Consider the following 23,655-nt stretch of genomic DNA (forward strand, 5'->3'; position numbering starts at 1 on the left):
AAGATCAATGACAGAGCTATGAACCACGCTGGATCCATGGTGGTCACTATCTCCCTCTTGCTTCCTATAAAGACTCCTTGCTTCTTCTTTCCTATCTTTTCTACCGCCCTCCTTCCCTTCCCCATTACCCTAATTCATAATAGCGTCCGTCCTCCCCTTCCCCATCTCCCTGATTAAGACCTGTAATAAACTGGTCGGACCAACATTTGAACCGTTGTTTCTTAATCTCACGCCGGGTATACAGATATCAAAGAACCTTCTCTCTCTCCTATAAATTGGAGCAACACAGATTCCCAGGTGTGCTCCTCCACCATGGCTTCACCTGCACACACATCAGAAGGCAGAGCGGTGTGAGGGGCACGGCCGCGGGCACAGCCCAGCGCACCATCGCACATGGGAGCTCACGCGTGCTCCTTTCCAGCTGCGCTTCGGCACACTGGGCATCCCATGTGCAGCCATGGCCGCTGCCATGAGTGCCACATGGGTACAGCTGCCGGCCCACGGGCACGAGGCATGGCCTCATCTGCCCCTCAGCAGGCACAGGCATGCTCTCTCAGACCCAATATGGCCATGCACAGGCACGGCAAGAAGAGGAGGCGAGGCCTGGCACCTGGTGAGCCTCAGGACTATCGCAGTCACAGACGGATTCCAAAAGGTCCTCGACCACGCTGTGGGCTGGGATGGCGCAGGGGGCAATCTCTGCCTTCAGTCTGCTCTCCCAATCTCTCCCACCTCCTCACAGTGCCACTGCTCAGCACCAACTGCTCTCTCTGCCCAGGGAGCAGCGCTTCTGCTACTCTGCAGGGTGGCTGTGCCACCACGTGCTCACTGTGACACGGACCACACCGCCCAGGGGGAAGTGGCTGTTCAGCTGCTGGTGCAGAAATGAAGGAACAGAGCTCTGGAAGGCCTCAGGTAGGCAGCGATCTCTTGAGAGAGAGCCTTACCTCCACTGCTGACCCTTCAAAGAGGGCTTTGAAAGGCTGGATCCTGGCTCTGTCCCTTGCGGTCATTCAGGTGCACTGCTTGCACATGAGCTCCCGTGGGTTGACCCTGCCTTCCCACCAGCTGCTCAGTCACTGCTTCAAGCCGTGACTCAGCAGTCACACTGAGCCATGCTGAGCGAAGCGGAATTATCTTGGCCCACTCACAAATTATCAAATTTATCTTCTTACATGTTTTTATGAAAGCATAAAAAACAGCAACAATAAATCTTGTAAGTTATTTACGTTGATTGAAAACAGAGTCACAAATACACCCCAAAATTGTTTTTTTTTTAAATTCTTGAAAGTGATTTTCACGTTCCTTTATCGCAGTGGAAAGCAAGGGTATATATTTTTCACTGTTCCCAGGAGTGCGTTTAGCCAATGTATGGGAGCATTTATATTTGATAAACAAGCTTACAAAACAAAACAACTTATTTATTCCAGGAAAGTAAAGGTTTTAGCTCTGGAGTAGAAACTTGGATATAGTCGCTGTAGGTGAAAGCACAGAAATGCCACCCAGAAGTTCTCTGAGAGCTCATTTAGCAGTGGTAGGTTGTCTGAACCCTTCTTTGTTTTTTTGCTCAGAACTTGCTTTCCGAGGCATTTCATGCAATAAGACTCTGACTTATCTAGGAGATGAGAGGTGAGTGTTGCCGTGTGGCAGTCAGCATCACTGTGTAAGCAATTTTACATTTGAAAGCATTACTTTGGAGCTCTTTGCCTCTGGAAGAGAGTGCTTGGGTGTGTTTACTGGCAGAAGATCTGGACTGTGACCAAGTAACTCCAGCTTGGTATGGGAAAACTGGGGAATGATACCATCGTGTCCTGTGAAAGACAGGATGAAGGTGGGCACCTCCCCACTCCCTCTGATCTGCTGGCAAGGCCCGGAAGATGAGAACAAAGGAGTTTCTACTGAGATCCCAAAGCCAGAAGCTGCGACTCCAAAGAGAGCTGACTTGACATCCTTGGACTTAGAAATAAGTTTGTACTGCCTTTGGAAAGAACTGCCATCGTCGACGTCAGCCTATCAACAACCCCCGAGAACCCATCACTAAACTGAAGACAGACATCTGAACTAGGAACCACACTGGACCCATGGTGTTGTCTACCTCTCTCTTGACTTCCACAAACAGTCCTTGCTTTTATTTCCTATCTCTTTTCTTCATCTTCCCTTCCCCATCTCCCTAAAAGACCGGGATTTGTAATAAGCTGGTCGGGCTAACATTTGACCCGTTGTGTCTTAATCTCGCCATCGGGTATACGCATACTAAAAAAAGCCTTCTCTCCCTCCTATAAATTGGAGCGAGACATGGGGATGCCACTGGAAGGACTGAGTGGACAGACTTGAGTACAAATGATACATTATCTTTACAGGCGACAGGACCGCGCTGGTCAATGCACTTTTCCAGAGAATTCTCTCCCTCCTTCTCCTATTTGTAAGGCTTATGTTAATCAAGTTTAAAAGTAGAATGGAATACGTAACGTGCTGAAAGAAAGACACAGAGATAAGACTTTGCCCATAGCTGCCTGCTATGTGTCCTAATGCTTCTGACAGAAACCGCTGAGGACCAGCGTACCGTTGGGCTGTGCGTATGCACACTGCCTGGTGCAACGGCACCTGTGTACTGCTGTTTGTGCTTTGAACAAACAAAAAATTCCATTGCCCAGGGAATACGGGGAATTACAGAAAAACTTCATGTGCAGTTGGGAAAATTCATTACAATTTTGACAAGATACGTTCGCTTCACATTAAAAGTCTTTCTCATAAGAAGAACCGAGAAAATATGGGAGATCTTGGATGCTTCTTGTAGGTTGAAGCCTTACTCAGACGATGGGGAATTTGTGTCTGTTACTGAAATCGGTGCAACCACATGCTGAAAACACTGAGGAGGAGAAAAAGACCAGAATTGATGTTTCACGCCATTCCTCAGGGGCAAATAGTTATGTATTTCAAAAGCTTCTTTTTGTAGCTCAGTGACAGCAGTAACTAACAGTTTTCCCTCAGAAATTCACACTTGGTTCGGAGGAGTCATTTTGCTCACCGATAGCCCAGGACACTCTGCTTTCCAAATTTCTTACCTATGCTTTTGGAGAAAGGAGTGACCCTCCGGCTCATTGGTCATCAGCCTTGTGAAATAACTTTAAGACTTCAAGTGGTAAAATAAACTTGGCCTTGCAAGCCTCTTTCTGTGTTCATGGTCATTTAGTCTTTTGGACGTGTTTGCATTTTCCTATTTGCCTGCATGGAGAAGTGGGAAGATGTCATTTGGGCTTACAGGCATTAATGAGTTTTCACTGCATTCCTCACTGCAAGTCAGCAAGGCAGTCTGGGGGTGGCAGTAACTGACGTGTAAAACGCTGTCATTACAGTAATGTCAATGACCATCACGAGCCAATTTGGGGTACCAGCTTTGGATCTGAAGGCATTCTACCTGGCTGGCTAGGTGCTCAGTCCTGCAGTAAGAATTCCAAGTAAGCCTTCCTCAACTAATTTTTGACCACTGCTACAGTCTGTGGCTGAATCCTGAGAAACTGCAGGTATCAAAGACAACCTGTACCTCGGAGTACCCACATGTTCTGGCAGTTCAGCAAGGCCGGACAGCGACCCCAGCTTTCACTGAAGGAGGCGTACCATCAGGATGGGAACACCAGCTTCAGACAACCACGGAACAGTTCATTATTTTGTTTCACCATCTGCCTTCTCGTAGTGCTGTATACAGTAAGATCAGAGTGACAGATAATCATCTCTCTTTTCAAACAGACCATCAGGAGGGTCTCAGAACTGTCCTCTGAAGTCCCGAATCCTGTGGAGAATTCCGTTCTCTGAGTCATACCAATACAGTCAGAACAAGCATTTCTCCTAAGAACCTAGCAATAGGACGAGACGGCCTCACATCAGGCCAGGAGAGATTCAGGTCGGACATTAGGAAATACTTCTGAGAGAGTGGTCAGGTGCTGGAATGGGCTGCCCAAGGAGGGAGTGGAGTCACCAACCCTGGGGTGTTCAAGAAACATTTAGATTTTGTACCTAGGGGCATGGATTAGTGGGAAATACAGGTGGCAGGTGGATGGTGGGGCCTCTTGGAGGTCTTTCACAGCCTTGCTGATTCTCTGATTCCTGTTACTAAGCTCCAGAATCCCACTATCTCCTTCGCATAGTACAACAGACATTTGTCAACTCAGTCTAACGCCTCTCATACACAAATGAAGCATTTTTGGATTAGGAATGCTTTTATTGACATTATCAGTGACAGGGTGGGCACACCTAATGCCTGGGCAGACCCAATGGTACCACAATGAAGGGCTACAGTGCATTCTGGGGTCAGAAAAGAGCAGATTTTGGTGGATGGCAGCCAAGGACAGTCACCAGCTCTGGAGACAGAACCCCGTGGAGGATGTCCCTTTGCAGCAGGACCAGGATGAAGAAGACAAGCTGCAGCAGGACCAAGAAGGTAAGGAAGAAACCTCCTGTACAACAGAAGAAGGTTCACTCAGACCCAGGGGCACATTTGTCTCAGCACTTTCCAACCAGCCCCAGCAAACGGCCCGTGGACCTGTGCCATAAAGGGAGCAATCCAATCTGTCGTACCTCTCTGCAGGGCTGCCAGAATCTCCCCCCCCCCCCCCCCACCTGCTCTCCCCACCCAGGACACTAAGAAGTACTGAAGCACTTAATTCTACAAAAAGTCAAAAGCTGCCTGATTGTCTCTGGACTCCAAGGCAACTCACCACAGCCAGGTCGTGAGTGGACGTTGCTGTGCTGCCATCTGCTTATCCCAGAGGACAAGGCAAAGCAGGGACACGCATTGGGTGTCTGAAGGTTTGGTCACTCTGAACCCCTCCTTCGTCCCCACACAGAAGAGGGTCCATATCCCCTACCGTGGCCCTGAAGTGACACTTCCCTCACCAAGATCACAGCGGGGCTTTCTGTATTACCACTCGCACAGACAGAGTCTCGTGCAGGGAAGTAATGTGTTCTTCCCTGTGTGTCACCTTCCTGCTGTTACAGACACCGGGAGTTTAGTGTGTGAGAAGAGGCCCCGGCCGGCACCGGGACCTCTTCCCCCCCATGGTGGCCACAGGGACCCGAGGCAGCTGCCCAGTCCCTGCTGGAGCCGGGATGGGCACCTCTTGGTGCCAGCCCTGCACAGGCCTGGCCTTCCCGAGCTCCAGCCGGCGGCACAGATGCCTGGGGGCTGCTGGCATCCCAGCTCCCCTTTGCCTCGGGTCTGGACTGCGCTGGGAAATCACTTACAAGGCAGTGCGCCTTTTGATATTCTCTCATGCCTTTTGGATGTCCTTCATCTCCACCTCCACCTCCTCCCTCAGTGCCTGGACAAGAAAAGGGTCCGGTCAAGAGCCCGTAAATAAATGCACTCCTCCATAAATGCACTGCTCTCCATTCTCTCCCTTCCACCCTCCGTACCTTGCGGATTTTTGCCTTCTCTCTGACAGCATCTGCCAGCTCCGCAGACCTCTTCTTACACTGCAGGGCAGTTGGGACGAGTTACGTGGATGCTGGGTGGGGAAGGGCATTTCCAGCCCATCCCCAGGGCACGGCAAGGCCAGACCAGAGCAGGACAGCGAGCCCTGTGGAGCCCCTGCTCCATGGCCCAGCAGCTCTGCCCTGCGGGATTTCTGCAGGCGGCTCACACACCTCGATCAGCTCCTGCAGCAGCATGGCTGACTGAACGCTGTCTTCCACTGGCAATTCCAGGTGTGCTCCTCCGCCATCACTTCACCTGCACCCACATCAGAAGGCAGAGCGCAGTGAGGGTATGGCCGTGGGCACAGCGAGGCACAGCTGCTCCTGTGGACAGTGCCCTGCCCCAGCATGACATTACGCACAGGAGCTCTCCCGTGCTCCTTTCTAGCTGCGCTTCAGCAGGAAGTGGACATCTCTCAATTTATTTGACTGAAAATGGAGTCACAAGTACACCAAAAAATTGTTGTTTTTTTTTTTTTTTTTTCAATTCTTGATAGCTATTTTCACGTTCCCTTAACACAATGGAACGCAAGGCTACATGTTTTTCACTGTTCCCTGGAGTGTCCTTAGCCAATTGATGAACAAGCTTACAAAAAAAAAAAATTTTTTTTTTCCAGGAACGTAAAGGTCTTAGCTCTGGAGTAGAAATTGGATATAGTCGCCATAGGTGAAAGCACAGAAATGCCACCCAAGAGTTCTCCAAGAGCTCATTTAGCAGTTGCGGTGGGTTGTCTGAACCCTTGTTTTTTGCTCAGAACTTGCTTTCCAAGGCATTTCTTGTGATAGTGTATATTCTTGCGTTTTGTAATTTTGATGGATTTTATTGATGTTATTAGTGACAGGGCAGGCACACTTAATGCCTGGGCACACCTAACAGTGCCATGATGAAGGGCTGCAGTGTGTGCTGCGGTCAGAAAAGAGGTTTTGGTGGACAGCTGCCAAGGGCAGTTGCAAGCTCTGCAAGATGTCCTTCTTCAGCAGGACCAGGATGAAGAAGACAAGCTGCAGCAGACCCAAGAACAGCAGAAACCTCCTGTGCAACAGAAGTAGTTTCACTCAGACCCGGGGCCACATTTATATCAGCACTTTCCAACCAACCACTCCAAACTGCCCCACAGACCTGTGCCGTAGACGGAGCAACCAAATCTGTCATACAGGGCTGCCAAAATCCCTGCCCTGTGGGAATACCAGAAAAACTGTTCAGAGCAGCAGCTGTGGAGCAAGATAAACAGCGTGAGAACTAAGGACACTTCTAGAAGAAGAAAGAACGGCTCACGACTCTGAGTGGATAATCGACCGCGTGAACGGCTAAGGAGCGTTTGTAAATTGCTCTGTTGAGATGTAAATATGGATGGGAAAGTTGTAGGGCAGGATCGGAAAGCTAGAAAACTTGTGACCGCATAGGAGTGATGTGAGCACTTGTAATAAACGATTAGGATCGTTCACATCTGAGTGCGTGCATCAGACGCTGCAAACGGCGCCGACCACGTGGAGCAAATGAAGCCGAGGCTGAGCGAGTCCGGCCCGGCAGCGATAAGGAAGAATTTCTTCCCCATCGCCCTCCCTGCCACCCCCGCCGCTGCCCCTCAGCCCGGAAAGCAGCCGCAGCCCGGATTCGATCCGCGGCTCCGACCGCCCACGGCCGAGGAGAAGAGAAAAGACAGCTCCTCTCCAACCGCTGCCACGCCACTCCCGCCCTCCGCCCCCGACGCTCGCCGTAACGCAGCCTCCCTCCGCCCCGCCTACGTCGCCTGCTGCTGCGTCTGTGCAGCCCGCATGTAACTTGGTTAAAGACAAGGACGGAACTTTTTGATCCTGGTCCAGTAGATCCGGAAGACGAACCGAACATTTTCCCTCCTGATGATAAATTGAAGGGTGCGGGAAAGAAAAATTCTTCTACAACGTACTACGGTGCTTTAGAACGGTGCAGAAAAGAAGCAGTATCACGGGGTGATGCTGAAACGATGCAGGCCTTTCCTGTGCTTTATCATCCACATCAGCCCCTCGAGTGGGAATCCCTGCCTTATGAGGGAGTAAAGGAGCTAAGGAAGCCAGAGGTTATGGAGTTCAGTCTGCCTTTACATGTAATCTTTTGGTTGCAATTGGTGACAGTTTTGTTACGACCCCTCATGACTGGAAAATTTTGTTACGAATGATCTTGTCTCCCATGCAATATACAGTGTTTATGACTGAATACCAAGAGCAGGCTACCGTCCAGGCTATGAACAATTTGAATAACTTAAATCATATGGGCATGGAGGAACTCATGGGGGAGGGGATCTGGGCAACACCTCAGGCCCAGGCACAGATGGATAGGCAGCGCTTTGAACAAGTGAAAACTTTGGTGATGCACGCCGTCCGTCGGATTCCTGATACTAATTCATCTAATGCCTCATTTACATCAATTAAGCAGGGGGCTGCTGAGCCCTACATTAAATTGCTTGACAAAATATGCCGGAGAGACAAGTAGTAAATCAAGCCGCCCAAGATGCTTTGATTAAGCAGTGAGCAATAGAAAATGCAAATGTGGACTTTGGAACAGTTTTACAATCCGTAATGAATGCAGATCCATCCATTACTGATATGATTGAAGCCTGTCAAAACGTAGGCACGGAAGGTCATAAAATGGCCTTGCTAGCAGACATGCTGGCAGCCTGACTTCATTTCCTGACAGCAGGAAATGAAATTGTTACAATTGTATGGTTATGTACAAAGGGACTGCAAAAAGCCTAAGCAAGCAAATGAAAATGCTTGTGATATGCCAATTCAACCCTGTCTCCCATGCAGGAGGGGGCTGCACTGGGCGAGAGAATGCCGATCTAAACTCCCTGTTGTTGCACGGTCATGCGGTCTGTGGGAAAATGGGCAGAAGAGCGTGAGTTTTACATTATGTCTCTCACCGTACTCTTCCTTATTTCATTATACATATTCAATCACGCAGTACGTTGCCTGGTCTTTTAACTGAGGGCAACCATAAGGCTGATCAAGTCGCCTTTGCTACCTCTCAATTATTTCACAAGCGTGACTCTCCCATCAGTTTTTCCATCAGAATAGGAGAGCTTTACAAAAACAATTCCAGCTGACAGTGGATCAAGCCCATAACATTATTCTAACATGCCCAGACTTTGCCTGAAATTGGGACAAATCTCCGTGGCACAGCTGCTCTTCAACTGTGGCAGACAGCTGTCACTCATGTTCCCAAATTTGGCCATCTAAGATATGTACACGTAACAATAGGCAGGCATTCTTCTTACATATTTGCCACAGCACATACAGGCAAACGCAGTTGTAATGCCTGTAAACACTGGTTATCTGCTTATGCTGTAACGGGGATCCCCCATACTATAAAAAACAGATAATGGACCTGCATATCCTTCTAAGGCCACTCAAACTTTCCTCCAGGAATGGGGATTAGACATACTACAGGCATTCCACATTCTTCCATTGGACAAGCTATCATTGAGTGTACTCATCAAACACTGAAATCAATTCTTAATAAACAAAAAAAGGGAAATATTGGGAGACACACCACAAGAAAGGTTATGTATTTGCTCATGCTGAACATTTGAATCGTGATCATACAGATGCAACTCATGTGGATTGTCATTTGGGGCCTCCTCAATGCTCGGAGAACTCTGACTCCTGTTACTAAGCTCCAGAATCTCACTATCTCCTTCACGTGGTACAACAGACATTTGTCAATGGGGTCTAACGATTGCCATGCACAAATGAGACATTTTGGAATGGAGTTGGATTTTCATTGATGTTATCAGTGACAGGGCAGGCACACCTAATGCCTGGGCACACCTAACAGTGCCACGATGAAGGGCTGCAGTGCGTTCTAGAATCAGAAAAGAGCAGGTTTTGGTGGACGGCTGCCAAGGGCAGTTGCCAGCTCTGCAGGCAGGACCCCGTGGAGGATGTCCCTTTGCAGCAGGACCAGGATGAAGAAGACAAGCAAGCCCAAGAACAGCAGAAACCTCCTGTACAACAGAAGAAGGTTCACTCAGACCCAGGGGCACATTTGTCTCAGCACTTTCCAAGCAAGCCCTCCAAATGCCTGCATGGATCTGTGCCATACAGGGAGCAACCGAATCTGTCATAGTACAAGCAGGGCTGCCAAAACCATCATCCCACCTGCTCTCCCCACACAGTACACTAAGAAATACTGAAGCTTTCCATTCCTCCAGAAGTCAAAAGATGCCTGATTGTCTCTGGACCCCAGGGCAACTCACCGCAGCCAGGTTGTGAGTGGATGTCTCTGTCCTGCCGTCTGCTTATCGTAGAGGACAAGGCAAAGCAGGGACGCGTGTTGGGGTGTGTGAAGGTTTGGTCACTCTGAAATCCTCCTTCATCCCCACAAACAGAGGAAGGCCCATATCCACTGCCGTGGCCTTGAGGTGACCCTTCCCTGCCCAGGATCACAGCGGGGCTTTCTGTCTTACTCACACAGCCACCACCGTCTCTTGCATCAAGGAAGTGATGTGCTCTTCCTGACGTGTCACCTTCCTCCTGTTACAGACACCAGGAGTTTGGTGTGTGAGATGAGGCCTCGGCCAGCACCGGAACCTCTTCCCCCCCGTGGTGGCCACAGGGACCCGAGGCAGCTGCCTGGCCTCTGCTGGAGCCGAGATGGGCACCTCTTGGTGCTAGCCCTGCACAGGCTGGAACAGCCGGCAGTGCAGATGCCTGGGGACTGCTGGCATCCCAGCTCTGCAGACCTCTTCTTACACTGTAAGGCAATCAGGACCATTTACGTGGATGCATGGTGGGAAAGGGCATTCCTTGCCCATTCTCAAGTCACGGCAAGGCTGGAGCAAGGGCAGTGAGCCCTGCGGCGCCTTGGCTCCGTGGCCCAGCAGCTCTGTCCTGCAGGATTTCTGCAGGCTGCTCACACGCCTCTATCAGCTCCTGCAGCAGAGCAGCTGATTGAGCGCTGTCTTCCATTAGTAGTTCCCAGGTTGGCCCTGCCTTCCCACCAGGTGCTCAGTCACTGCTTCACACCGTGACTCAGCATTTCCACTACAACTTCGAAACTTCTTTCGCTTGTGCTGCAACTAATTTTTTTCTACCTACTGTCATTCATAACTGAGGTCTGGAAAAGAAATATTGAAGAGCGAGTCTCAATCTTATGATAGTTGCATCTGCGCCATGAGATATGAATGTTCCTATCCCTTTGTCTGTTGCACATTGACACAGAACATTTGAAGTGCTGTTCTCTGGTACAGACTTAGAATCCTTTGGCTCTGGGCTTTTGCTAATATTTTGAAGACAAAATAGGAGTTCAGTTTGTTGGAGTTAAAGCAATTATTCCATCACTTTTAACAAGAATTACGGCAGTTGAGTAATACAGTTTTGTCACTAAAAAAAAAAATAAGTTCTAATTCAAATGATAACATTTCTTATTTGGCTAAGGTTTTTATAGTGATTGCATGGTCACCTACTTACATTTGAATCCTCAATTAATTCTTAGCTTCATTTTCGGTGCCACCTTGGAAACTTTCAATATAAACCCACAGTCTCCCACTGTGTGTGATTTCACAATAACAGAATTTCAATAAAGTAGATGCTCAGGATTTCTTTTGCATCTTCACAAAGAAAGGCACAGTAGATAGAACTTCGGGTGATAAATTGTCCTTGTTACGTGTGCTTTCTGAAAGATAAAACGAATAGGGCTTGCATTTTTAATCCTTTTTTTTTTTAATCCCATCATCTGGAATGGACTGTAAACACGGATAATTTTTACAACGCACTGTGTCTAAGATAAGAAGGGAGATATGTAGCCACCAGATATTGAGCTTTCACTGTAGCTGAGCATTACTGAGCAGTACAGCAAACCATCCTGAAACGTGCACGGTAGCGGAAATTATAATTTGTTCTCCTGTTGTTATTCTGGTAGTTTATATTTCCCTAAGGCTCGTGCTGATTAGTGTACCTCTTCACTTCTTCCCAGCACTCCCCTTCTTTGCTGCCCATACCCCATCCTAATGCCCATATCTGCACCCATCTCACACTTTCTCTGTACATTCCTCCTGTCATCATTTCTTTTCTCCTGTTCCATATGCACCGCTGTGGAAATGCCAGTATCCAGCCTCTGTAGTTCCATGGGTTCTCCCAATCCTGGGCTTTAAGTAGAAGTCACTATGGATTGTCAGCTTGTTTTATGTATACGTGCCTTTGTTTGCTTTTGTGGCTTTTATTTAGTGGCTCAGCAAAGTCTCCTAACTACCCCTCTGTTAAGAAAAATTAATAAGCAACACAGGATTTTGAACACAGCATAAAACCAGAGATGTAAAGGAGCCAGAACAGCAGTGGAATATGAACATAAATTGATACCTGTTCATGAATTTTATGGATTAACAGCATTGAATGGTCTCTGCATATTCAGCTGCAGAAATGATTTACTCATCTCCCCCCCCCCCCCCCCACTCATATCCTTCTCTGTGGAATTATTATTTTTGACCTATAAAATTGTAGAAGAGTCCCCCTTGTGGTGTATGCCTTAAAAGCAACATTTGGAAATCTATGATTGCATCTGGTCTATTTTTTTTTTTTTTTCCTCTCTCATGTTTAATGTATAGCTATTAGATCAGAAGCACAAGTCATGGCATGTGCTGACTTTCTCTAGCAGAGTTCTGCAAGTATCTAAGACGACAGCAATTAAAAACAGTAAGATAGGTCATTCTTCCAGGTAATGCTGCTCTAAATTCACAGCTTGTGAACCAAGGGCTTCACCACCGATTCTGCAAAACATACTGCAAGAGTAGAGGGTAAGAACACTGTGAAGGAGACATTTCACAGGATTTTTCTCTAGTGTGAAAAGTTGAAGAAGAGAATCAAATTATCACGACAGTGCATCTAGAAAGAACAAAGCTGTTGGCTGTGCCTGTCCACACTGATCTTGCCCCTTAGCCTTCTGGGAAAAGATACAGCATCTCTTCACCTGACCACTTCCACTTTTACAATGTACTCAAATTCCACTGAAGTTGTGTTTACTGAAACATACAAAAACCTGAGCACTGCATGGGATAGTTTACAAATCCAGAAATTATCTTTTAAGCGTTACTAATCTGATAATGTGTTTTCTCCCTTACATCTCCACTGATAGGTGTGTTAACAGCTTCATCCACTAATGAGCTGTTCAGGGCAGCTGTGCTTTGTGGGCTGCCCTGTCTCCCTTGCAAGGTAGGGGGCTTTGTTTGGCAATGTGTGTGATCTAACTCTGCCAGGTCACTCCATCTGTAGAACAAGCGTGGATCACATTCAACTCCAGATAGCAAAGAGTAGGAAGCATAGATTTTATTGTACGTTTTTGAGGTTGAATTAGTGTTAAATCTGTCTTACCTGCAAGTAGAAAGTATTCCCCTCTCCTTTGTGAGCTCACACATTTTCCCTCCAATTGCAGCAGCTGTTTCTTCCATGACCGTTTGTTTTCTGTGTGTAGCAAAGGATGAAATAACCTAGGGGTTCAACATCCTGCATTTTGATACAGCAGCATCTCTGAATAAAGCCTGTTTGACACCATAGCTTTTTCCTGCACTGTGGGAGAGGAAAACAAAACAAAACACGAGGCTCAACTTATACAAGAATTCTGCACTTTAAGAAGAACTTTTAAAAGGAGTGTCCTTTCCATTAAGCTAGGAGTATTCATCCACTCCAGACACACCATAGTTGCATTATTCCAGTTCATTACCTATGAGGCTACAGTGGTTGAGGGCTGGGTGAAGTTACTGATCAGCTTACTTCCATCCTCAGGTCTCAGCTTTAAGTAAACTAAAACGTGCAGCTTACCTTAAAAACTAAATTGCACAGCCTCTTGTTCTGCAGCTGTTTGATTCTGGAAGCAGTTAACCTCACTAAGCTGTTCCCTTGTTTTTTGGTGAGGTTCCCTGGCTAGCACTTTGCATGGCAAAAAGCTTGATCTTGGAGCTGGTACCTGGAGACTGAACCCAAAGGCAGCTCGGGATCTCATTTGGTGACTGTTTTCAAGCATTACATAACGGAAGGGAGACTCCTGATTCCTGTACTGTGAGCCCATTGTCTTTCAAGGGAAGGGAGGAAAAGTGCAGTTTTTCTATAGTTGTTTGGGCATTCAGAGGGAAACTGGGGAGACCCAGGATGCCTGTGGAGCTATCTCGAGGTCATCTGCCAGAATTGATGCCAAAACACCAGAGAACAGAAGAGTGAGGAGTTATTTTGTTGTTCAGAAGTCTCTTAATGCCCAGAGTTTGAAGGGTACACAAGTTACCCTCTGCGTGTGCTGCAGGGTTTGTTTTAGTGCAGTCTGAGCAGGGCCCAGAAGATGTCAGCACAGGACAGCAGTGCATTAGGCAACAGCCTCAACGTCCCTTAAAAACAAGGAGGAGCGGTAGATCCATGCAATAACCAGCCTAGGCAATCTCCAGAGATTCTATTGTTGGTCTTGTATTTAGAAATTTGTTTTAATAATCATGTGAATAGTGGTGTAAGCAGTGTCAGAAAAACTAGAATGTGGCAGTAGTTGCAACGCTCGTTTTGGGGGAAGAAATTTTTTAGTAAAGATTAGAAATATCTATTCTAGAATGCTAAGTGACTTACAAGACCAAAAACAAAGGCTATTTTTGCATAGTCACAAAGGAAAGCATGGGAAAAACCTCGTTTTTGTCCATAAAAGGAGCGGTCAGATGGTCAAAATGAGTGGGCTCATTCAAAACAAGCAGTGCCTTACTTGTTTTTGCAATGCTCTGAGGTTGTTCCTCTCACTTCCTCTTCCCTGTTGTAAGTTTAACAAGTTTCTCATTTTTATTAGGATGTCAGAGTCACTTTAAAAAAAAAAATAATGCCATATAAATAAATAAAGCAACTTTTCTTTTGCAAAAGCAGCATATAAAAAATGATGCAAATAAACATAGCTGTGATGTGTCAAAGCAATCCACTTGGGACGGATGAAGGCATCCATATTAAGCTTTCCAAACTCTGCAGCTGCACACTCAGATTTATTTTAATTGCTTTCCCTTACTTAAGGCTTGAGTCTCTGTTCTGGTCTACAGAGAGGCCTGGGCATAGAACTCATCCAGTATGTAGCCTTGTGAAAACTGACATGCACGTGCGTGGCAGCTTTGAGCAGGTTTTACCACTTGTTTCCATAGTAAAAATCTCGATTTCTATCATATTTACAAATTAATTGTATTTCTTACTTGCAAAGAGTAATAAGACTTGGATCATAATGGGATATGCTAACTTATTAACTGAAATATAAGGAGTAGATTTCAGATTATTCCTAATGCTATGCCTATAACAATCTCAGATCCACCCATTCAAACTGCCACAGCACTTCAGTTGTAGTAGAAAAGATTTAGATTTACCCATGCTGTGGTCTCTTGGCTCCCCTCAACACAGTATATCCATGCTTTGCAGGCTCTCAGAAGAGCAGTCTGCCTTTGATGCTGGATGAGTTGGGCTCTTACAACTCCCCACTCATCCACCTCATTCATTTCTCTGGGCCAGCACTTTCCTCTGGGTCACATTCTGACATAACCTGATTTTTGAATATATATTTTTGCCCATACTGTCTGAATAAAAACATATCTCAGGGGAAGCTTCTCTATATATAGAACAGCTCAAAGAAAAAAAAAAAAAAGACTTTTTTCTGACAGTTACAGGATCTGACAGCATCAGACAGGTTGTCTGCTAGGCTTCAGTTTGTGCATGTGAGGTGGGACGATTGCTGAATAATATGCATTTTGTAAATGAACAAAACTGTGAGCTTTTCTTCAGGTTCAGTCCTCTTAGATCTTGCATTTGCTTATTTGAAACCCTGAATTAGAAGCTGAATGTAATAGGCCACATAAAGTGCCTTCTACAATCAACTGCCAAATCAGTCATTCTAACTATCTGGCTTTTGAAACCATTCTCTGATAATGCCTGCTTTACAGTTCAGCTTTACTGTACTGCAATTCTGACTCCTGCTTTTTGCTAGTGTGTTTTCATCATGTGCTGTCAACATTACCACTGACTCACAGGGGAATTAGTAACCATCTTCCTTCCCTTTTTTCTGTACCTAAGGTAACACTAGATGGCAATGATGTACATGGAGAAAGAGAACAGACTCAGCATCAGGTTATGTAGAGGAGCTGATTGTTACTTACTTAAATAAGAATTAATCTCACTCCCTCTTATTAAGAGAATCTTACATTGGCTAAGAAAATACTGAAAATAAGAAACATTAAAATAAGACTAGCCCACTGAGATTTAGACACAAAAGGTGCGTAAATGTGATGTGTGTTTGGGAATGGCAGAGCTACCACATCCAGGACTGGTTATATTCTGAACACTGCTAGAATCAAAGAAATGAAGGAAAGCTGTACTTTAAGAACTGGATACTGATGTCTGATAGTGCAGTGGAAGAGTGCACGCACACCCCTTTATATTACTCCATAGTTCAGTTTTAGGCAAAATTTAAAAAATGTTTTCCACACACCTCCTCCCCAGTTCAGACGGCTCACAGTCTCTCCCTGGCCTTATCCTAGAATTGTTTCTGAGCACTTACTCCCTGAGATCCTCTGGCTTTTCCAGAGGAAAAGTGTATTCTGTATATTATTCCTGGCTGCCTTCCCTTTCCTAACAAGGGAATCATCTTTGGTACACTGACAGCTGGAGCTATCAGCTGGGCTGCTTACTGGGGAGGCCACTCTTGGCCACTCCTGCTGAAGGATGGTAGTGAAGAAGAGTGATAACAGAGTCAATTCCACCAAGAACAATAACAGTGGGGATGTTCCTTTCTGCAGGAGAGTGCAGTATAAAAGGCTAAAATTCCTCTGTACAAGACCAAAGCAGCTTGAAAAACCTGCATGGCGAGTGGAACCTGACAAATGTCAGTGCCTTCTGCCCTCATCTTTCTTCTGGTGTGCTACAGTGACCTAGCTTTCATAAGCCATAGAGTTCAGCATGCATAACCTCAGTATAATTTGTAAGTTTATTCTAAGTACAAACAGTGCAGTGCACTTCCACCTCCTGGTCTATTGCCCTGTGTAAGGGGAGGCTAGGTGATAGCAGACGCAGTTGCTTTAAACTAGTTTTGGATTACCCAAGAAAGGTAGCAGTCACAATCTGGAAACAAAGAAGGAATCACTTAACTATTGGCAAGGATCAGGGCTTGCTAAACACTCCAAAGGAATGGGAATCTCTGATTAGAAGTGCTTCTCCTGATGCTGCCAACCCTCAAATGAGATTTTGGAGAGGTTGTAGTCAGCCCTGGGAGCACAGGTGGAAGCAATACACCTGTGTGATGCTGGCTTCACCAGGTACTCAACCACTGGTTCAGGCCATGACCTAACAGTTCCCACACACCCTACTATCCATATGCTATGAAGACTACCTCACAAATGCCATAATTTTTTTCCTTAGCAGTTATTAGATGGCAACAACCTTTCACAAGAAAGGATAGAAAAGCTTCTTGTATACAGGAATCAAGTGCCAAGCCCCTCATTAAGTGTTGCTGTGTCTGCTCTCCTGGCTCTACTGCACATAGCTGTGCTGTTTGCCCATCAGAATGTGGTTTGGAGTGCCCTGCTGCTGAGGGGAGTCATCTTTTGCAAAGATGAGCACAAGTGAGGAGACCTCATAATTACATGTTTTTTTTTTTTTAAAGTACATTTTTCATAAAGGTAATTGACTCTTCATTACTGGGATGAAGATCTTGCTTTAGCCTGCCTGATTCCTACTCCCTCAACTGCAACACCCCATCACAATTCTGTTGTACTGTGTGGTCTGCCTGCCCAAATTTAGACTGCTTGATTTAAAGCCTATTTGAAATTAAATACTTCTTATGGAAATAGCAGGTCTTCGAGAAGTATAAATCTACCTATTTTTTCCCCAGATCTTGACAGTGTTCAGTGGAAGTTTTTGTCTTTACTTAAAAGTAAATGCAGACCAACCCCAAATCTTCCAAATGAACATGCTGCCGTCTACATGTTTTATAGCATTTCCTTTCTTAAGGCCTTTCTTACACTTAATTTGGGTATTCAAAAGTTATATATGGATATGGAGGCTATGCAATCAGGGTTATATTTAAAATGTATATGTTTACTATATAACTTGACCTGCTCTTGCCTCTCAGCTATGCTGTTGTTATTGGCTAGTCTGACTAGATATTTTTGTTTTACCCTGTTCAGACAGTATCTTTGTATATTAAGTTTACTCATTCCAATTTTACATTAAGAATCTTGTCAATAAATACATTTCTGTGAGGAAGATACTGATATTATATAGAGAAAATTTAAATTGTATTTCCCAGGTTCATAAGTAGATTGAAATTTAAAGGAAACTTTTAAACGACAAGAACTGATTTCTGTTAAATTTTATCATGCTGGTGAAATTCTGGAGGAGTAGGTAAAAAAAAAAATCAGTATTTAAAAAGCTGAAAAGACTAATAGGTGTGAGTATAGGCAGGTGGATTGACATTGAGCCCAAGGCTAGATGCTGGAAAGATGTTCCAGATGCAATTAGTGAAAGAATTAAAGGAATATAGTTTACACTAATCAAGAGCATTTTGTGAAAAACAATTATGGTGAAGCAAATATGAAATCTATTCTAACAAGGTTAGAAGTTTAATCACTGCAATTAACTTTAGGTAGCGGGGCTGCAAAATCGTTTGAAGCGCTTAAAGTGCCATGAAAGAAGACATAACGTGGTGTTTATATCAAGACTGGTCTGTTTAGGAGCTAGAATAGTACAGTTCAAACACACGTCAGTCTTGGATGTTGGGGAGAGAAGCCCTGAGACCTCCAGTCTTGGTGAGCCACAGCCTGTTCCGCCCTTCACATCTCAGAGGTGAGCTGAGTGTGTAGAACAGTATATAGAGTTAAAAATGCTGATGCTAAATTGTTTGGCACTTTTCAGGAAAGCACATGCGTGGAGAAAAAACTGGACTGGAGACAGAACAAGAGGTTCCTAAGTGAGAAAAGCATAAAGATATCTCCTTTTGTAGTATCACTGTGAATGAGGAATAAAAAATGCACAGGAAACCCAATGCAAATGAGGAGAGGCTTCTGTTTGGCTATCCTAACCCACAGGTGACATTGCACTGGAAAAAAATACCAGGCTCTGGCTTGTCAGCAGGACTTTGGGGGAAGCTGGCTGAGGTTTGCTCAGGGAAGTCCGTCTCCCTGTGAGCTGAAGAATCTGACATGTTTGGGCTGTGAATTATACAAAGTGCCCAACCTGCGTGTAGTAAACAACACATGTTTGACTGATAGCATGTACTGTGTGTTGTTTTGCTGGGAAAACATCAGATTTATTCCTAGAGAGATGTCCTTTTCATAGGACCCTCACTGAAGTGAGACTAAGTCCCGATTTAAATAAATGTCGGCAGCTCCTTGATAACACTGTCACCTTACCAGTGCTCCGAGTATGATCTGCCCTTGATCAAGTGGAATGAATTAGGCATGCTGGGATGGTTTGAGAATCCCAAGGAGATAGTTTCCCCCTTTCTACAGTTATATTTAAATTCACAGTTGTAATCTAGAACAGTATTTAATCCCAAGGTATTTTTCCTTTATGCCTATTTTTCTAGCACAGCACCCATCATTTGGCTTGATCACAAAGGCACTGGTTCAAATAATTTTTTAAGAAGTCATTTAAAAGAACTAAATCCAGATGAAGTAGGTATGACAACTTGGGTAGCAAGCTACTTTTTTGGTACTGGGAGAAAAATACCTGTTTTCCCCTTTTCTAGGGGTTGTCATGGCTTTAAAACATAGGTCTGACTTAACCGTGTGCTTGCATTTCTAGTGTAAAATAGTGTCAGAGCTGATTTTCATAACTGGTGTTAGGGTAACACGATACTGAATTTGTCTTTTATCACCAAATGTGTAAGTTTATTTTCTTTGCAAGAGGTGGATGAAATATAATTTCAAGTAATTCTATAGAGATTCATCACAAATACTTAATGGCTAAATTGCATTTCATAGATGAGAAGACTCAAAATAATAATTACTTTTAGGTGCTAATTTATATAATTAATGCTTTAAAATTGCAGATAATTCTACAATAGAGAAAGTCTTTTATATTCTATACCGTTATAAGTAAAAGATAGAAGCCAAGTAGTAAATTAGTATTGGAAACACATATTGAAGGAACTACCACAATCACGTCAGAATAGCTTTTCCTTTACAGGAGATAGTCACTCCATCAGTTTCCTTGGAGAGTCATTTAAATCAGAATTAAGGTAAATTTGTGAACTCTTAGATGGCACAGGCCATTTATAAAGCACAATGATTTCAGTGGCAGGGGAAGAAAGTGCTCATTAAGGGCTAAATATCTAGCAGGAGTGTTACTGAGTAAATTTAGTCTGTTCCAAAAAGAGTGTATTTTGTGTCAGATTTGCCGAAACCAGGTCTGATTAAGATTTTGCAGAATATCTGAGTGCCTCAAATGCTGTTGAGTTAACGTGAAGACTATCTTATTTCCATGTCATGTGTAGGGGAGCTAAAATAAATCTGTTGTAAAGACTTGGAAAGTAAAAACAAGTGGAGAGGGAGAAGATTTGCATAGTCCTGCCATTTACATCTGCAATCACAGGCATAAAACAGAGTAACAGCTTGCATGGGATGAAGGGTTGGCAATAGAAAATAGGAAAAAAAAAGAAAAAGAAAAAGAAGAAAAAAACTAGCAGAGGGTTCAGCAAAGCTCCCCACACCTGTAGGGATTTGATGAACTTTTGGTTCCAGAGTAGGTGAAGCTGAACTTGCACCAAGAAGTGCAGTGTAGTAAACTTGATGGTTTTTAAAGTCATGTTATTTGCCACTGTAGAATCAACAGATGTACAGTTAGCAGAGTGGTGTGGGTAGGATGGTATTTTACAGGTTTTATAGTTAGAAAGAGTACTGTGGTGGAAGGAGATAATAAAAAATAAATGAAATGCATACCTGTGTGCTGAGCTCGTAGAAAAACTCCAAAGAGAGGGATTTCCGGAAAAAGATCCTTCCTCAGCGTCAGTCAGCCCTTAAATGGGGCCTGGGAGAGGTGCAGCCAGGCTCCAGCCCTTCCTGTCACACAGCTGAATTGCCGTCACCTGTGCTCCATGGCTGACTCAGTGCTTGCCTCAGGTGATCAATCAGAGGTTCAGGCCATGATTCAACAGTTCCCATACAGCCACTTTTTTAGTTTTTCTGCTTACTGGGGTTGTTTCCCAGTTGGCTCCTATCCTTTTATAGTGTTCAATGTTTTGTTAGAACTTTCTCCTCGAAAAGTGACTTTCGCTTAAGACAGCTGTAAGACAATTGAATGTCTTATATACCACATGAATTGAACTCATTATACCACGTGGATTTGTTAAATAAATAAACAAATAAATCTGTAACTTATGTTTAAATGCAGTCATATCGAGAGCTAGACTTGTAGCATGAAGTTTTAAACAGACTAAGGACAGGGGAATTTAGCTGCAACAGCACAGAACTGCTTGCAGCGAAAGATGTTCTCCACTCTTCTGACTGAGGCTGAAATTTGGCAGACCTTCTTTGATAAACAACTGTAAGAAAGGGGAATAAACAGCTCTCCCCTGCTGCATTCACCCAGAAGTCAATGCAAAATTACCTCCACTGGATTTTCTTCAAAGCATTTAAAATTTTTCTTTTACAAAACAGGGAGTCTACTTAATAAGCTAAAAATTATTTTCTCCAGTACAACATCTAGGAGATTGCTGCAGAATGACCTAGTTCAGGCACTGGCTGAGGATGTGCTCTGCAAACTTCACCCTGCTTCTGTTACAGCCTGCACGTTCCCTGCCTCAGCTGCCACGCACCACTTGGAGGGGCTTTGGTACATCTGAAATAATCCTTCTCTTGAAATTAGATTGGGCTGGCTTCAGGGAGAGAGCTAGCACGTGTTGAGAGTGGAAATGCCTTTTTATTCGTGGATTATCCTCACAAAGTACTGACATTGAGCCACTCTTTTTTGTCACTTCGTGGGAAAGTGAGTTAATGTGTGGAATTCATATTGGCTGTAGAAGCTTCCTAGCTCTGTGCAGGTGGGCTGAGGAGCCCACAGCACCTGAGGGAGGCAGCAGGTGAGGCCTGTGGTGGGAAGCACCAGGTAAAGGAGGGGATGTATGGACACATTTGTAAAGCTTGGATTTGTGGAATGAGAGAAAAAGAGAAGAACTATAAGGGAATAACCCCAGGAAAACGTATAGTTTCAATCTCACCACCTCTCTTAGCCTCCCATCTACACGCAGGTTTTTGGCAAAGGCAAGTCACAGTGAGCTAACTCATCAAATGAACGTGTTTAATAAGAGACTTGTGGCTAGGTTTAAGTAATCTTGGTGTGATAGCTACAACACTATGCATATGACAAATTGAAGTTTGCATTGCCATATGTTGTTAAAGCTGAGGATCGTGTTTCTTTCACATGTGAAATTTTCATTCACAAAAGAAGTTTACAGTCTCCAATTGCAATCTCCTGAGGCTGTGGGCTGTGCTTCTTCTGTACTGAGAAGATCACTGTGGGATCACAAACAAAATTTTAATTCCACGCGGGACCAAAACCATCTGAAAGGCAGTATTCAGATTCATTGCAGTACCCAAAACATGTATTTCCAGGAATCCTTCTTATTTCATGTATCTAATAAGCACCGTGGCTCACTGGGCATGAGCACTGTTACCATTTTTTAGGCTCTTAATACACTGGGTAAATATAACCCCACTTTGTATGGAACTCATTGTGCGTTATATCCCTCTGTAAGTGAGATTATTAGCACGGTGTAGTTCTCGTGGCCTTCTTTGGTGACCTCACTGGAAATGCCTCTGTGAGCTGTCTGGCTTCTCTATTACAACCCAAATGTTGTGGGTGTGAGGACATTCGTCCGTTCCGTAGGTGCACTGTTATGCTGGTAGCACCTAGCTCTCAAAACCAGACATAAAACTCCAACCATGGAGCCCTGAGGCTGTAGAGAGAGGCCAGGAGTCAAGTCCAACAGCGCTGAAATTCAGTGGTGGATCCAAGGAATTTAAACTGGAATTAGCAAGGTCAGAAAAGTCAGGGCTCCCTGAGGACGTGCCTTGAAAATGTCAGTTAACCCATACCATCTCAAAAAATATTTCAAGTAGCGATGATGAATTCTGACTCTAATCTTATGCTGTGCTTTGGAGGTCTTGAGGATTTTGTTCGGTTCAACCTGGATATCAGAATAACCTTAGCAGATATAAGATGTTAGGAAATATAAGTTTCAGCAATGAGAATTGTATTTGAATGCAACCATTACATTTCAGTTGGGAATATTAATTGTAAGCTCGAGTCACGGGTATCGCTTCTGTAATATACACGTAAGCAACTTTGTAATATGAAGAAATGCTTTTCTGGATTGTCTGTTGTTTCTATTATTGCTTAGAAATCTTTATTGCTCTAGTGCTCATTAATATTCATTTCTGTTCTGCAGAAATTTGACATCTTCAATAAAACAGGGGTTATTGGTAGTCCTAATGGTATCTAGTACATTTGAAGCCTGAGGAAAAGACAAAAAGCAGAAAGAATAGATGAAAATTATTCTTCAAAACTGTGATATCAACTGTGAGTTGGAGTGTATTATGGTGAGGTTTATATCCAATTAATGCCTGGAAAGAGTATATTTGGTGTATGAATGTGAAGCTAGCTTATTTATGAAAGCTGATCAGTAAAGCTTTCTGTCCCAAGTAAATCTGTCCCCGAAAGTTTCAGACCTAATTCTTGTGCTGGTTTGCTCAGAACAAGCTCCTTACCCCCCACACCTCACCGCACGAGGAAGAGAAGTGTGAAGATTACATAAGGAATTAGGTCAGGATAAGTATAGAACTGAATTACATCAACCCACAAGGTGACTTGCGAAGGAAAAGCGTGTTAGAGAAAAGGAAGATAACAGAAATTGAGAATCGTATTGCTGATGTTTAAAACTTCATCAAGGATGAGCTTCTCTTTTAAATGGTAGTAGTAAACCTTTCCCTTTTGTGGATCTCTCTCCTAGCAAGCAGGAAAGACCAGATGTGTAGAACTGATGAGGACCTTCCTACCAGTGGTTTGTACTGGTGCAGTTCGTATTTGACTTCTTTTGAATGTTGACTATTAGTTCTTCTGCCACCTGGCATTTTAGATTGTAGAGAGCTTCCTTTCAAATGTGGATTTAGTTCTAGGGCAAGTATCCTATCATCCCAGTGGGTTTTTTTTCCCTGTTTT

This window comes from Meleagris gallopavo, chromosome 8 (assembly GCF_905368555.1).
Source record: "Meleagris gallopavo chromosome 8, MGAL_WU_HG_1.1, whole genome shotgun sequence".
Lineage (NCBI taxonomy): Eukaryota > Metazoa > Chordata > Aves > Galliformes > Phasianidae > Meleagris > Meleagris gallopavo.